We start from the raw sequence: 15,368 nt of genomic DNA, 5'->3' as shown, positions 1-15,368 counted from the left end.
TCTGTGTCCTTATTCTGCTTACCTCATATCCAAAAAAACAGACGCCCAGCAAGGCAACATTTGCATATAAAACGAAACCTGCCTGCAGCGGCTGCAATACAGTTGAAATTGCGCTGCAGTTGTATCTTCGCAGGTAGTTTGCACGTCTGTTGTTGTTCTCAGATTAAGAATCGCCATGTCGCGCTTTCGTGATGCATCTTTGGGAAGGACGGAAGCAGACGCTGAAGAACTTGTTCTATGCGTACGGATGTTCAGTGCGAGAGCAGTACAAGCGGTACTTGCCGAAAGTGCCGACGTTGTCTTTGTGAAGCCTCAGTGATCGAAGCCCACATCCACCAGAAGCACCAGCCACCTGTCTACCATACGTCCTTCCAAGGAGGCTTCCCACCCAACTATCACCACCTTCGGTCGACCTCCGCACCCCGCCCACTTTCACCCTTCAGAATGCCATCCAGCCCCCGTCATGTCTACAGCCAGGAGAGAAACCCTGCGCAAGGTTTTCACTCACTACAAGTCCAGGCAGCAGGGGAAGTAAAAATCTATGGCAAAATCGAATTTGAAGACTAAGTGGCAAAACTGACTGTCCACCAGAAGCCCCTCCCTCCAACATCTTCTCCCCCCACCCAGAAAAATTCCGTCACTTGTGTGAAGCCTTAAAGGAGAGTTAAAGGAAAGCATCAAAGTAATCACCGAGCTTAAATCCAGCCACTCTCACAGATTTTTGCGTCAGGTGTCATGATCGTCCTCTCATTTTTTACAGCAAACAGAAGCGTCCGTGTTTTTTCACTAATGTTCTTAAAATTGCAGGTACGGCCCAATATAAGCAGGGTGCGGCATGCCTTCAGTCGTTATAAGAGCGACTGGTGGGCGACGGGACCTCAGCGCCACGTGTTTGCGAGTTTGCTTTGAAATTCCTTGCTTGTGATGCATATTTTTGAACCGTTTGGGTTGAATGATGGTTATCACTTAAAAAGCTGCCTAGAACGGACACCCGCTAAAGTTATTGCTCGGCTCGTGTTCACATTGCCCTCAAAGTTTCGTGCCAGCTTGTAATATTAATAATAATAATAATAATAATAATTGGTTTTGGGGGAAAAAATGGCGCAGTATCTGTCTCATATATATCGTTGGACACCTGAACCGCGCCGTAAGGGAAGGGATAAAGGAGGGAGTGAAAGAAGAAAGGAAGAAAGGGGCGCCGTAGTGGAGGGCTCCGGAATAATGTCGACCACCTGGGGATCTTTAACAAGCACTGATATCGCACAGCACACGGGCGCCTTAGCGTTTTTCCTCCATAAAAACGCAGCCGCCGCGGTCGGGTTCGAAACCGGGAACTCCGGATCAGTAGTCGAGCGCCCTAACCACTGAGCCACCGCGGCGTTGTAATATTCAATAGGCTTCTCAACTCGAGAGCGAGAGCTTCAAAGTTTATTCTGAGTTTGGAAGTAAACTCAAGGCATTAGACACGTCAGGAGCTCTCTCTGTGCGACTTGAGAGCTCTAGACAGTGCTGAAATCCACTTAGCCCAGCTATGGGTAATTACAACATGCACTTTCGGTGCTATAAGTTCAACGCAATACTTCGTCTATCTAATGAAACGTGCAACTACGCTGGAACACAGTTTGCGTTCCCAGTGTTTCCACGAAAGTAAAATGACTCATCTTCGGGCGTCATGTAAAAGACGTGTAGAATAGAGTGAAAGGCCAAAACGCAGCATTTTTGCACTCAGCAGAAGTGAAGAGGCATTATATACCCTGAAATATGTTTGTGGCGCTGCGAGAACGCGTATTACCAAATTCACCTCAATCTTTGTGAGAGATTTGACACGGACACAGTCATCACATACAAAGGTGGTCAAAAGTTCCTGGGCCACAGGGTTTGCTTCGGGGCATTATGCTCGACCATTCTGTGAATCTAAAAATGCTTCAAAAACGTCAGAATACAGATCCTCCTACCCGGTGCGGATATACTGAACTTCTCAGGTGTAGTAAAAGCCCGCTAGATGGCCTAAAAGCAGAACCTGCGGCCTGATATCTCCTGACAAACTTTGTGAATGATTATATTCACTTATCCACTGTGTATTTTACTACAAAGAGTTTATACTAGATTAACTTTGCCGTTTTATTCAGGGTTATGAAGCAAAGGATCTTCAGGATGCAACCGGTTTTCTCATTGACGGAAGGGTAAGCCAAGTTTCTGCCATTATCAAACACCGGGCACATTTCTCTGCTAAGCTGCACACAAAAAAACGCATCAGCTGAAGGAAACGATAGCCAGCAAGTGAGCCTTTCACGATTAAGGCAGAACATTTCCTTTCCGGATGGTTGGTCCACCGATAGAAAACTGGATAAAAAGGGTCTTCGTCTACAACAAAGTCCGAAATCTTCTTGCCAAAAATACAAATTAGTGATCTAATTCATCATGTGAGTTAAGCTATGTTTTCCACAAGAAAGTCAATAAAAGGCCAAGTAGAATCAGATGCACATGTCGAGTGCGGTCTCCGGCTTGGTATAATGACTTTGGTATGACACGGTTATGCATGGAAGCTAAAATAGTTGGCTGGTTGGTTGTTGGGGAAAGAAAATGGCGCATTATCTGTCTCACATCTCGGCGGACACCTGTACCGCGCCGCAAGGGTATACAGATAAAGGAGGAACTGAGAGGAGGAATGAAGAAAGAGTTGCCGTAGTGGAGGGCTCCGGAATAATTTCGACCACCTGGGAATCTTTAACGTGCACTGACATCGCACAGCACGCGGGCGCCTTTGCGTTTCGCCTCCCCTGAAAAGCGGCCGCCGCAGTCGGGCTCGAACCCGAGTACTCCGGATCAGTAGCCGAGCGCCCTAACCACTGAGCCGTGGAAAAATTGAAGGTGGCAGGAGCCACCTGCACCTGCTGCGGTCGCCAGGTGGCGAAGTAGAAAGGTAAAACCCCCTTCCACTTTCAGAGTAGAGGAAAATTAAAGTGAGAGAATGAAGACGGAGAGAGAGACACGTGACTAGTTACAGGTGGCAAAGCTGACAGAGGAAAAGTCCCCCTTTCCTTTAGCGAAAAAGTCGTTGTGCGTCCTGCGCAGCCTGTTGACTGTGCTTTTGACTCTGTCCTACGCGAAGCCATTCTCTCAAAACCGCGAACTCTAACGCTGTACAATTTAAAAACAGGACCCAATATCACACACCCAATCCGACGGATCCTTAGCAAAAACACGTGCTTAGAGAAGAACAAGCAACGCAGCTCGTCACTGCACTCGTGCAAAGCAGAGTCCTGTACACAGACCCATAAATAACGGTAGCACAAACGAAAACTACAACACTCTAATCTTCACTCAACACTTTTTAGAAGGCCGCTCTGGGTCTACCTATCTCCCCCTCAAATCAGCGACTTCAACACACTGTCCTCTTTCTGACTCGCACCCAGTTAACACAGCATGGAGCGCGCTTGCCTTGTACGGAGCAGAGATGCGACATCCTTAACCGAGCTGCAAACACCGCGATCGACCTGACAACAGTTAACCAAGGCACTCAACTACCGCGCAACATCGCACTTCCAAGCATACCAAAAAACATGTTGCCGCACCTCTATAAAGATGGACATCAAGGACATGCAAATCATCGCCGCAGAGACAGGACATGTATAACACCACTAATGCTCTACAACTTCAGATCGTCACAGCTCACTCTCTCAACTTTCCATAGATCAGGGCAGACACAGAACACATTCTGTACTTATGCAGCACTGCCATTACTTATCCTTCTTTCCCTTACCGTATCCCTCCTTGGAGTGCTTTGCTTCACTGGGGCTCGGCAGATGATCAGCGGCCGTAGCCTGTTACTGGCCCGTAGTGTTACTTAATAAATGCTTCGCGTTAAATAAAGTTCTAAGCAAAACCTTGATGGTAAGTTTAATAACATTGAATATTGTTAATATAAAGCACTGCTGGCCTAGAACACATTTTTTCTCCCTCTTCATTTCAGCTACGTTGCATGAAGGAGACAGCGCGCGTTCTAAGCTTTGTTCAAAATTTCTCAGCGACCATAGGATGCAAAAGTGCCTTAGAAAGACATTTAACTGCATGAGGACACTGTCTCGGGGACGCAAGTGCAACTGCGCAATGGCACACAGCCCAGGAGTAAAGCAGACGGAAGACGTTAAACGGACACAGCACAGCATTGTGTCAATTTATTCTCTTCCCTCTTATATATTCCTGGGCCGTATGCCGTTGCATTATTTCCCGTCCATCATCCAAAACCAATTCGCCCAACAGTTCGTGCTTTCATGTCTCGAGGAATGCTCCAAGAAGTGCGCTTTCACCGTTGCTGTTTAACATTGTTACGTCAGCTCCGCCAGATCCCCTACCATGCGGCTGTACACCACTGCGAATGTCGATTTACGCTGATGAACTCTGCGTGTGGGTACTTGGATATAAGCGTCTAAAAATTGTAGCGAAGTGGGCTCATTCTGCGATACACACATTTGGCCACGTTGGGTCTCTGTCTACCCGCAGAGAAATCGGATGTTCTTCTGTTCCCAAGCGCAAGAATTGGATGCATACGCTTAGACATAGGAATTCAACGTATCTAGATCGTCAAGCATTTCACGTGAGGTTCATGTGTGTCATTCGAAACTGACGTCTCGAATGCTCCTCGCTGCCATGGCTGAGGCTAAACGTACTGAAAAGTTCAGCAGGCGTGACGTCGGACAGTTGTCCTTCAACAGTGTTAAACCTGCACTGGGGTATTGGGACAGCAGCATTCTTTACTCACTGACTGTTCTGTCGCCATCAGCCAATATAAGCGCCTTGAGATCACCAACAGGAAAGGCCTGAAGACTGCGCTGGGAGTTCCACTACAGGCTTCTTCTAGGAACGTCTTTCTATAAGCCCTTTTCTTTCCGTTATGTCTGCAGGCCTCTATAAAACTGCTTCCACAATTAACTCGCCTTGGAGTCATGCGGAGATGGAGGGTCCTGCTTTGTCGACTACAACCTAAAACGCAAGCTCACTTCTTCACACCCTATTCTTTGCACCCTTTACACCCTAGTATATCACACACGGTGAACAAGTGTCAGCAAAACCCGCGATGGTTTTAAGAATACATACATTGCCGCCTCGATATCCCTGGCTTACGCACAGAAAGATCGAAACCTCTGGTGAAAGTAACACCCTTTTTCTTGAACATCTGCACAGCGGCTACGTGGGCCATCTGCAAGTACACTGATGGCTCTATGAACAAGAATTGGTAGTGCTGCTCAGCAGCACTTGTATGGTTGACATTGAATTATCGTTGTGCGCCTGCAAAGAGTGACGTCGTTCAATTAGGCTGAATCATTGACCATTGCAAGGCCGCTTAAACTTCTGCTTTTTTATAAAACAGCAGAGAGTCGTCATTCTGTCTCACTGAGAGCCTGTACTAAAGCGCCTGCAACGAGGGACTCCCAATGGTAAATTTTGCCTCTGGTTTCTCACCTGGCTGAGGAAGCTGCAGTTTAAAGGATGGCCAGTTTTCATCCAGTGGCTACCATCTCATGTTGGAGTCGCTGTTAACACGGCAGCAGACCTTCTTGCTCAAAAGCGCTGTTTTATCCGTCTTTAGCGGCTCTACCAAAGGACCGGAATTTCGCAAGGCAGGTAGTGGGGCAACACTTTTTTTCCTTCGGCCGCCTCTCCACTTCTCTTGAATGCCGCGATGCTTGTCGCACGACAGAGCTACTTTCTTGTATCGACTGCGCACATACTCTGCTTATAAGCAGGTATGGATGCTGTTGGGGTTCAGGTAGCGTGACTTGGCCGGAGAAGAGACGAGGACGATCGGAGGGAGAAAACTTGGAAAACATTATACAAGGACTATTTACATTATGTACAAGTACGGGCAACTGAGAGTGCTTCTCAGTAAAGACAGCTTCTTAGGAGTCGGGAGAGTCTGATACCTCTAAAGAAGGGGGCTCTTCTCTGGTATCAAACCAGCAGCTCCCTAAATACTCTTCGTATTCCGCAGATCCCTAGCTGGGGAATACAGTTTGAAGAATGATGTCCAATCACACGATGGCACTGATGGTACCACCCAAGGCAGGGCGGTCCTGATGTTTCTTCGCAGCTCGGTCGAGAGAAAGGGAACAGAACCCGGTCACGTTGTCGTCCCCGCGGCTTCCAGATGGCAGCGCACGTGCGTCCGGACCACGCCTATGTTGACCCGGAGGGCACCTGCATGACACAGGAATGCAGGCTGTCTCCCAGCAGGTCTCGAAAGATCTTGTACTGGTGACCGGAACGCGGAAGCTCTGTCGAAGGTGCGGCACTCAGGCAATTGTTCAAATCCAGCGTGACTGAAGGGGACCACACTGATACCGCACCTCGTCGTGGCGAGGACCGGAACGAATACGCTTATAATCGTCGCTGGCATTCCTGTTCGAACACGTGGTCACGCTATTGTCGTCGTTGCCTCCGGCAGTCCTGCAGTCATGTCTCCCCCAAAGGGCTCACCCACCCTCGCGGAGGTCTTCAGGTAATCCTTCCCATGCCCAACTTCGCCGAATTCCACAGCAGGAAGGAAGCGCGAGCACAACAGCACCCCCGCTGCCAGATATTGCGCCCGGAAGATGAACTGCTCGCACGTAGCTCGGCTGACGGGGCATGCCAGGAACCAGATACTCTTTGGGAGTCTTCGGATGACCTTCAGTGCCGAAGCTCGGCATCGCATCCCCTCGTCAGATGGCCGTTTGGGGAAATTCTCTGCAATGCTAGCCAAAAGGGTTCACAGACGCCAAACCACACCCGACAAAAGCACGTGCCCTCAGAACCCACTCATCCCGCCAGACCAAAACTCAGGGCAAAAACTGCACTTAGCAAAAAACTTCCACTAAAACTTGATGAGATCAAATGTTTTGCCTGAATGAACACATGGTGTCTGCCGATGAGTAGTATTGACAGGGCATCTGTCCAAGGCGGGTGCTCCCGCTCGAGGCGAACTTGGATAGTAAAAAAAATTCGCTAAATGAAATCAGGTTAGAGCTTAGAGTGCACGCGGTACGGGAATAGGTGACTTGATTTGGCCGACGTGGCGTTCAATTTTGCACGCCCCAATAGCTAGAGTCAAGGTACGTTACACCACTCGCTCTTACTTATCCTTGGCCGAAATAAGGAAACGTACTCCTAGGTATGTTACCTGAATATGTACGACATTACTGCGAAGAAAGTGGGAGATATGCGCTCTCCATTAGCAAGAGAATATGAAACAAACATCCAAAACTACAAATTTGGGGTACATCCCCTTTTGTAAAATCTTTACTAGCTAAAATGCTCGGCTTAGCTCGTCGGCATTTGTGTGGAGCTTGCGTTTCATGTAGCGAACCCCGAAGCTCTGGTGCTGGAGTGCCAGGCTCCACCTCAGTAGACGACCATTTTTGGGCGACATATTGTGCAGCCAAGTCAAAGGGCAATGGTCCGTTTCTACTGTGAAACGGGACCCGGAGACGTAGCATGCCAGATTGTCTATCGACCAAACGAGGCATGCGCATTCTTTTTCAGACGTACTATACGCCTCTTCCCGCGTGCTGAGCTTGCGGCTCAAGTAAAGAACAGGCCGTGTGTGCCTCCCATCGCTTTCCTAGCAAAGAATAGCGCCTAACCCGCGGTCGCTAGCATCACATTGTATGATAAAGGGTTTAGAGAAATCTGGCGCGGCCAGTACTGGGCGCTCGCTTAGGGCCGTTTTCAGACTCTTAAATGCCTTCTCTTTCTTTTGGTCCCAAGAAAGATTGGCAGGCTCACTTTTTCTCAGCGCGTCGGTTAGACTGCAGGCTAAATCAGAGTAGCCCTTTAGGTAATGCTGATAATAGCCTGTTAGACCAAGAAAAGCCTTGAGTTCCGAATTTGTGGTTGGGCGACAGTACTCCACCACGGCAGCCACTTTAATTTCTGCAGGTCTGCGTTGGCCTCGTCCAACCACGTGCCCAAGATAGTTCACTTCGGCGCACCCCAGGTGGCATTTTCTCGCCCTTATCGTTAAACCAGCCTCAAGCAGTCGGCTCAACACAATGCGCAGGTGTTCAATGTGCTCCTCCCAGTTTTGTGAGAAAATGCCCACGTCGTCAAGGTAGGGGAGAGCGAAATCGGCAAGTCCCCGCAGCACTTGGTCCATTAACTTTGAAAAACAGTACGAAACATTTTTCAAGCCGAAGCTCAACATTACAGGGCGAAACGTGCCCGCGGGGGACACGAATGCTGTGTACCTGTTGGCGCGCTAAGTGAGTGGCACCTTCCAGTAATAACGAACTAAATCCAGTGTAGATGTATATTCTGATTTAGCGACTGTTTCAACCCTCTCCTCGATGTTCGGAATGGGGTAGGTCTGGTCCACTGTGATTGAATTCAGTCTCCGGTAGTCCACGCAAGGTCTCGGATCCTTGCCTGGAACCTCTACATTATTGTAGAGGTTCCAGGCAAGGAACCTCTCGTTCCTCGGTGATTGGTGACGTATAATCGCTTTCACAGGACACTATGACGCTAACTTCGCACAGACGTCGGATCTCCGTCTCAATGATTTCTTTTTATCTTGGAGAGACACGGTACGGTTTGCTCCTGATTGGCTCTTCGCTGGACTGCTGAATGTCGTGTTCGAGGAGGGTTATTTTTCATCGCTTGTTTGAAAACACCGCCTCAAAGTCGCGGACGACGTTTTTCATGTCTCCTCGTTGATATTCCGACAAACGTGGCTCTCTGGTGATTGAATTTCGCAGCTCATTCACTGCTTGCCCGTCCTCACGAGGGACGTAAGTTATTTCTGAGATCTCTTCCTCTGGCATGTTCAGCGCCATGTTAACCATGGCCTGACGCTGCACATAAGGCTTCATCAAATTACTGCGGATTATTCGATTGTGCTTGTTCTTAAACTTGACCTCATAGTTGGTGTCCGAAAGCTTGGACACCGCTTTAGCTGGCCCTTCCTATTGCACCCCAAGTTTGTTCCTCTTTGATGGACGCAGCAACATCACCTGGTCACCAGGTCGAAAGGTGCGCTTGCGTGCCGATTTGTCGTAGTACACTTTAGACAGTGACTGCGCTGCTCTGACATTTGCTTCCACGAGGTCTCTTGTTTTCGCAAGTCTGTCCAGTAGTTTCAGGACGTATTCCACTACACAAGGATTATCTCCTTAACCCCCCCATGACTCCCTTAGCATGCGCAATGGGGCCCTCAAGTCACTCCCGTAGACTAGTTGAGTGGGGCTAAATCCTGTGCTTGCGTGGGGGACGGATAACATTGCAAAGAGTGCTGCTGGAATGCAGCCTTCCCAATCTCCCTTATGCTCAAAACACAGAGACCTAAGTATCCGCTTTAGCACTGAGTGCATACGCTCGACTGGATTTGACTGAGGGTGGTGAATGGAACTGCGGATTATTTTAATCCCACACCGTTCAAGGAACGTTGTTGTCAAGCAGCTTGTGAACACGCTCCCGTTATCGCTTTGCAGCTCTGAATGGAACCCCACGCGAGAGAAAATTGACAAAATGGCGTCTACAACACATGCGGAACATTGCTCCTTCAAGGGAATGGCCTCGGGAAATTTGGTTGCCACGCATAGTTCGGTCAGAATGTAGCGAAAGCCGGAGTTGGACGCTGGCAGTGGGCCGAGAGTATCTATTACAAGACGCCGAAAGGGCTCTGCAATTATGGGAACTAATGTCATGGGTGCTTTCCATTTATCCGTCGACTTGCCAACCCGCTGGCAGGTGTCGCAAGATATAACAAGCGGTTCCACATCTTTCCAGCAGCGAGGCCAGTAATATTCGAGGGCTAATCTAGCCTTTGTTTTCTTTATGCCCAGGTGGCCCGCCCATGCATTTCCGTGTGCGAGCTCTAGAAGCGTCCGCCGGTGCTTCTCAGGCACTAGGAGTTGCTCATATGCGCGTCGCTTTGAGTCGCAGTATTTCCGGTACTGAAGGCCTGATTTCTCATTAAAGCTGATGTTCTTTCTGGTGACTCTATCGCTCACCTTATTGCTTAGAGCTCTTAACTATGCTTTGTTTTTCTGCTCTGCAATAAGTGCTTTCCTATCAACCTTAGTCAACTCCTCCCAACAAGTCGAAGCAGGTGTTAATGTCGAACCCTTCGCGTTGGTTCCTGTTGCTCCATTCTGTACGGAATCGGCAATTCCTTGGATTTCATAAGCTATCGCTGGTTGGGGAACACCTTCATGGCCATGCTCATGCGGTTTAGACGGATCTGTTTTCCTGCAAGAATCCCCCGGCTGGTCGGGAGAATGGTTCCGTGCCTGCTCTTTTGTCGGAACGCAGTCGAGTTTCTTTGCGAGCTTTCGCGCTCGAGAACATGTTAGCGCCATGCAAGCCAAGCCCGAGGTGAAAAAGAGACCTTTCTCTTTCAGCAGCTGCTCGGATTGTTTCGAAAACAGGTAGGGCAAGTGTGTCGGCAAGTTTGCGCTAACTGCCGCTTCTGTGTCTAGCCTGCCAAAAGTCCCCTCTAGGGTCACCTTCGCTATAGGCAAGCATGCAATTTGTTCTTCGGCGACCTGCTTAATATATGCGCATTCGCCGGTGTAGTCTTTGAAGGAAACACAGGACGGGTGAGCAACATCCAAGGTAGCCGCTGAATCCCGCAGTGCCCTGAATTTTTTGCCATTTATAACCACGTCCCGCATGTATGGCTCCAGCAATTTAAGGTTTTCCTCCGACCCTCGCATGCACGCGAACGCCATATTTTGCTGTTTGCAGTTCACTGAGATGTGACCCTCCTTTTTGCAATTATAGCAGACAATGGAGTTTCGCGCTTCAAACGCGCGAGCTCCAGGTGCCTACTGTTTCGGCGAATCGGCAGATTTCGGTGACTCCATCTTGTTTTCGCTACCTCCTCCTTTTGATCCCGCTTCCTCTGTTCGGCGATCTCAGCGTGCTGGTGGCACCCTTCGGTCGGGGATTCTCTTTAAATAGGTTTCTCCCATTCCTAACCTGTTATCGTACTCTGCCTTGCTTTGGAGGTTTCAGCGAACGTAATACTCGTCTGCGAGCTGTGCTGCTTTGTCTAGGTCTGTATCTGTTAGCCTGTCTTGCAGCCACATCCTCAGATCTTCTGGAATCACGCTATAGTACTGCTCTAGTGCGAGGCACTCCAGTACCTTGTCACGACTTCCGTGCACCTCAGCGGTCTTAAGCCACTCGTTTAAGTTGACTTTAAGCCGCTACGCGAAATCAGTATGCGACTCTCCGCCTTTCTTTGCCTGCCTGAATTGCTGCCTAAAGGCTTCAGCAGAAAGCCGGTACTTTCTAAGCAGTGCGCTCTTTACCTTCTTGTAGTCATCACACTCTTCCCGTGAGAAGCGAGCCACCACTTCGGCCGCCTCGCACGGAAGGACAGGAAGTAACTTCTCAGACCAAGCGCGCTTGTCGATGTGCACCTTCCCGCATGTGCGTTCGAAATTTACAAAAAAGAGTGCAATATCGCCTCCCACGCGGTATGGTGAGACGAGATCCTGCAATATCTGCCTTCCTTGCTCCTCTACCGAAGCTACAGGGCTAAGACGCGCCATATTCCATCTGTTCGACGCGATTTCAAGCTCCTTCATTTTTCGAGCATGTTCTCTCGCTTTTTCCTCTGCCTCACGGACCTCCCGTCTTCTTGAGCGAACCGAAGCTCTTCTTTTTCTTTCTGCTCGCACAATTCCCGTCTTCCTTGAGCCAACCGATGCTCTTCTTTTTCTTTCTTGCGTCCAACAATCGTTTCCAAAGCCTCGTCGACATCCTCAGTAGTCACCTCCTCCTGCCGCATAACCTCGACAATATCTTTTTTCTTTTTGCAGAATGTAGCGAAATCCCCATCTCCTGGCAAATTTCGAGCAGGTCCTGCACTTTTAACTTCTCCATCATGAGTTCCAACATGCGTTAGCAAGCCCACTAAAACAAAAGCCCTAGCTTGAAGTGGAAAAAATAGTTTTCATAAATCAATTTCCTAGAAAACAGGAATCCGCACCTAGCATCTGCCTGTGCTAGTACGGTCCGGCGAAATGAACGGAAAACATTCAGCACTCACCCTGCCAAGGTATAGCTGACGCCTGTCAGTCCCGTAGCTGCCGAGGTCCGTTGGAGCCGGTAACTTCACGCGGACGTCCCACAGCTGCCATCCAGTTGTTGGGATTCAGGTAGCGTGACTGTGCCGAAGAGACGAGGACGATCGGAGGAAGAAAACTTGGAAAACTTTAGAAAAGGACTATTTACATTATGTACAAATACGGGCAGCAGAGAGTGCTTCTCAGTAAAAAGAGCTTCTTAGGAGTCGGAAGTCTCTGATACCTCTCAATAAGGGGGCTCTTCTCTGGTATCAAACCAGCAGCTCCTTAAATACTCTTCATATTCCGTAGATCTCTAGCTGGGGAAGAAAGTTCGAATAATGATGTTCAATCACACGATGGCACTGATGGTACCGCCCACGGCAGGGTGGTCTTGATGTTTCTTCGCAGCTCAGTCGAGGGAAAGGGAACAGGACCCGGTCATGTTGTCGTCCCCGCGGCCTCCAGGTGGCCGCGCACGTGCGTCCGGACCGCGCCCATGTTGACCCGGAGGGCACCTGCATGACACAGGAATGCAGGCTGTCTCCCAGCAGGTGTCGAAAGATCTGGTACTGGTGACCGGAACGCGGAAGCTCTGTCGAAGGTGCGGCACTCGGGCAATTGTTCAAATCCAGCGTGACTGAAGGGGACCACACTGATCCCGCACTTCGTCGTGGCGAGGACCGGAACGAATACGTTTATGGTAGTCCCTGGCATTTCTGTTGAAAACATGGGGACGCTATTGGCGTCGCTGCTTCCGGCATTCCTGTTCGAACAGATGGGGACGCAATTGTCGTCGTTGCCTCCGGCAGTCCTGCAGTCACGTCTCCCCAAGAGGGCTCACCCACCCTCGCGGTGGTCTTCACGGAAACCTCCCCATGCCCAACTTCGCCGAATTCCACAGCAGGAAGTAAGCGCGAGCACAACAATGCGCAAGATTGACTGCGCCACCTCACTGTATGTATAACAGTAAGCTACAGCCAAGTGAGAAGGCAGAAACCGTGTCAATCCTGCTGCCTCTTTCATTTCGTGTAAAAGCGTCATCCGTGACATATAAGAAGGGTCCATACTTATTATGCTACCGCCACTACGTCGCCTTTACTTTAACGAAGTAAATCAGTTGTTAACTTTTTTGCGCACTGAAAGCGCACAGATCACGGGCATATTTTGCATTTCACTGTAATGCGAGCGCTTCGGATGGCATTAAATACCGCATCATCGCGCTCAGCACCCGGACATCATCAACCCCGTGCTGCCATGGCGGGTACCTCGAGAAGATAAAGCGCATGCTCTTTCGCCTACTGCGAACACGTTGAGAGCACTGAAGATTATCCTCTGCTTTCCGCATAAAGAAAGAGCAGTTCAGTGAGCAATTTGTCGACGCTCACTGGGCCCTCCTTGCGTGGGTCGAAATGTTTGTCAAAGTGCTCACGCGGCGCACACTACAACCTCCAGTGGAAAGCCCGTATGGCAGAAATGCGCTGATTGGTGTGCACATGCGAAGCTTAGTTGGTGTGTGCAGAACAGCGGCATCGCGCTGTTGAAGTACAAGTGACACCTACGAGACGTTGCTATTGGTCTATATGGGTGCCTATGGTGACAAGTTGATTGCCCTCAATGGCTGACACTCTCGCAGCACACAACTTATGAGGAGAGGGAGTTGATATCTGTTCCCTAGAAGGGGATAAACCGCTGTGAAGAGTCAATATCAATTAAATTCCCTTCAGCCTCATCACAACCTACTCAATCCACTGTTAAAAATCCTCTCATTCTGACTGGTAACAAAATAATGCAAATGAGAAAAATACAGTGTTCTTGAATTGCGGATTTGGTTTTTCACACAATCCAATATGCTCGGGGTCGATTTGAGCAGAAAAACTGGCGGTCGATTTGTGTATTTAAGCCAGACGCGAATTAGGCGCGCTAGCAGTTCCGTTTTCACTTCCGTTCCGGTGGTCGATCCAATGTTTACGGACGCAAGTTGTTTGAATAGCAATAATGGGTGAGTGCCCTTTGGTACGAAATTGCATTACATGCATGGATTAAATTTACAGATCCCTGAGAGCCCTCATACCACTCCTGACACAGTAGTGCTTTGGTTACGTGATGCACCACTGCCCTGTAATGGCAGGTGTTGCCATCGGTGGGGCTTGTAAGACCCAGTTTGCTGTTTTCGAGGAATCTTTCGCGAACATTTATTAATTGATCTGTCGCATAAGTAAGCATAGCGTTGCCGAAAATGTGGCTATTCGTTTTTAAGGTTTATTTCACCAACACTTTTTTAGATGGATTTCTTTACAAGGGCGGGTTTACAATGATTCAGTTCTCTCACTATAAAGACAGAGAATGAGCTATGAGGTATAATCCCCACCCTCTAAACAAACTTGAGAATGAGGGCAAGGGACCGTATGGCAGACCGCACAGCAGCTCTCACAGTACTCGCGGCTCAATAAGACAAACGCAGAAACACATCCCGTTTCTTTTTATTTAGCCGCAAATCAGACGCCAATGGCGCCCCTCCTTTCATCGTTAAGGGTCGTTGAGGCGTCATTGCCCCGCCTCTACTGGAAATATTCAAGTCTTGTCTTAGCACGTGAACTTTCACCACCACTTGCAAAGAAGCGGTCGTCCCAGTTTTCAAGGGCGGAGTGCGCACAGTCCCGGCCACTACAGGCCCATCTCTCTTCTGCCTACCGCTGCTAAGGTGTTTGCAATAGCTAAAAACTGTCATTTATTTCCAAAAACCACCCACCTGACCATCAGCATGGCATTCTAAAGGTAGTTGTGTTGAAACTAGCTTTGTCAGCTTTATTAGTTTTGCTCCTTCAGTCTCTTGACAAGAGCAGTTTGAGCTGTTTATTCTGATTGCAGCTAGGCCTTTAATGTAGTAGACGACTGCATCCTTCTTGTAAAAAATAGTTCAATGGTCTATCTATGTCCTATTGAAGCTGGTCTGCTAGCTACCTGTAAAGAAGACAAAGCTGCGTGGGCTACGGTGGACAAAAGCTGCGTATCTTTATTGCAAAATCTGCGCCCAGTAGCCGTCTTCTTCTTGAGTCCGGTGTTCCTGTGCACGCCTACATGAAGTGGCGAAGATTCAGCTCCGTGCGCGGCGTGAAACATTTTGGATATGTGCTGGGCGCTGCATCTTCCTGAGAGCCCCATCGGCATGAATGCACCTAGCATCTTTCACCATCGTGTGCCCAGACGCTCCGTACTACAAAACAGCATGTTTGACGTGCCAGTAAATAAAATTAGCCACATTTTACAATGATCTGTATCTATGACACCATGGCACCTTCCGGGCCTGATATAGTT

Source organism: Amblyomma americanum, chromosome 3, assembly GCF_052857255.1.
Source record: "Amblyomma americanum isolate KBUSLIRL-KWMA chromosome 3, ASM5285725v1, whole genome shotgun sequence".
Classification (NCBI taxonomy): Eukaryota; Metazoa; Arthropoda; class Arachnida; order Ixodida; family Ixodidae; genus Amblyomma; species Amblyomma americanum.
The sequence above is the reverse complement of the archived record's forward strand: the minus strand, read 5'-3'. Positions refer to the sequence as shown.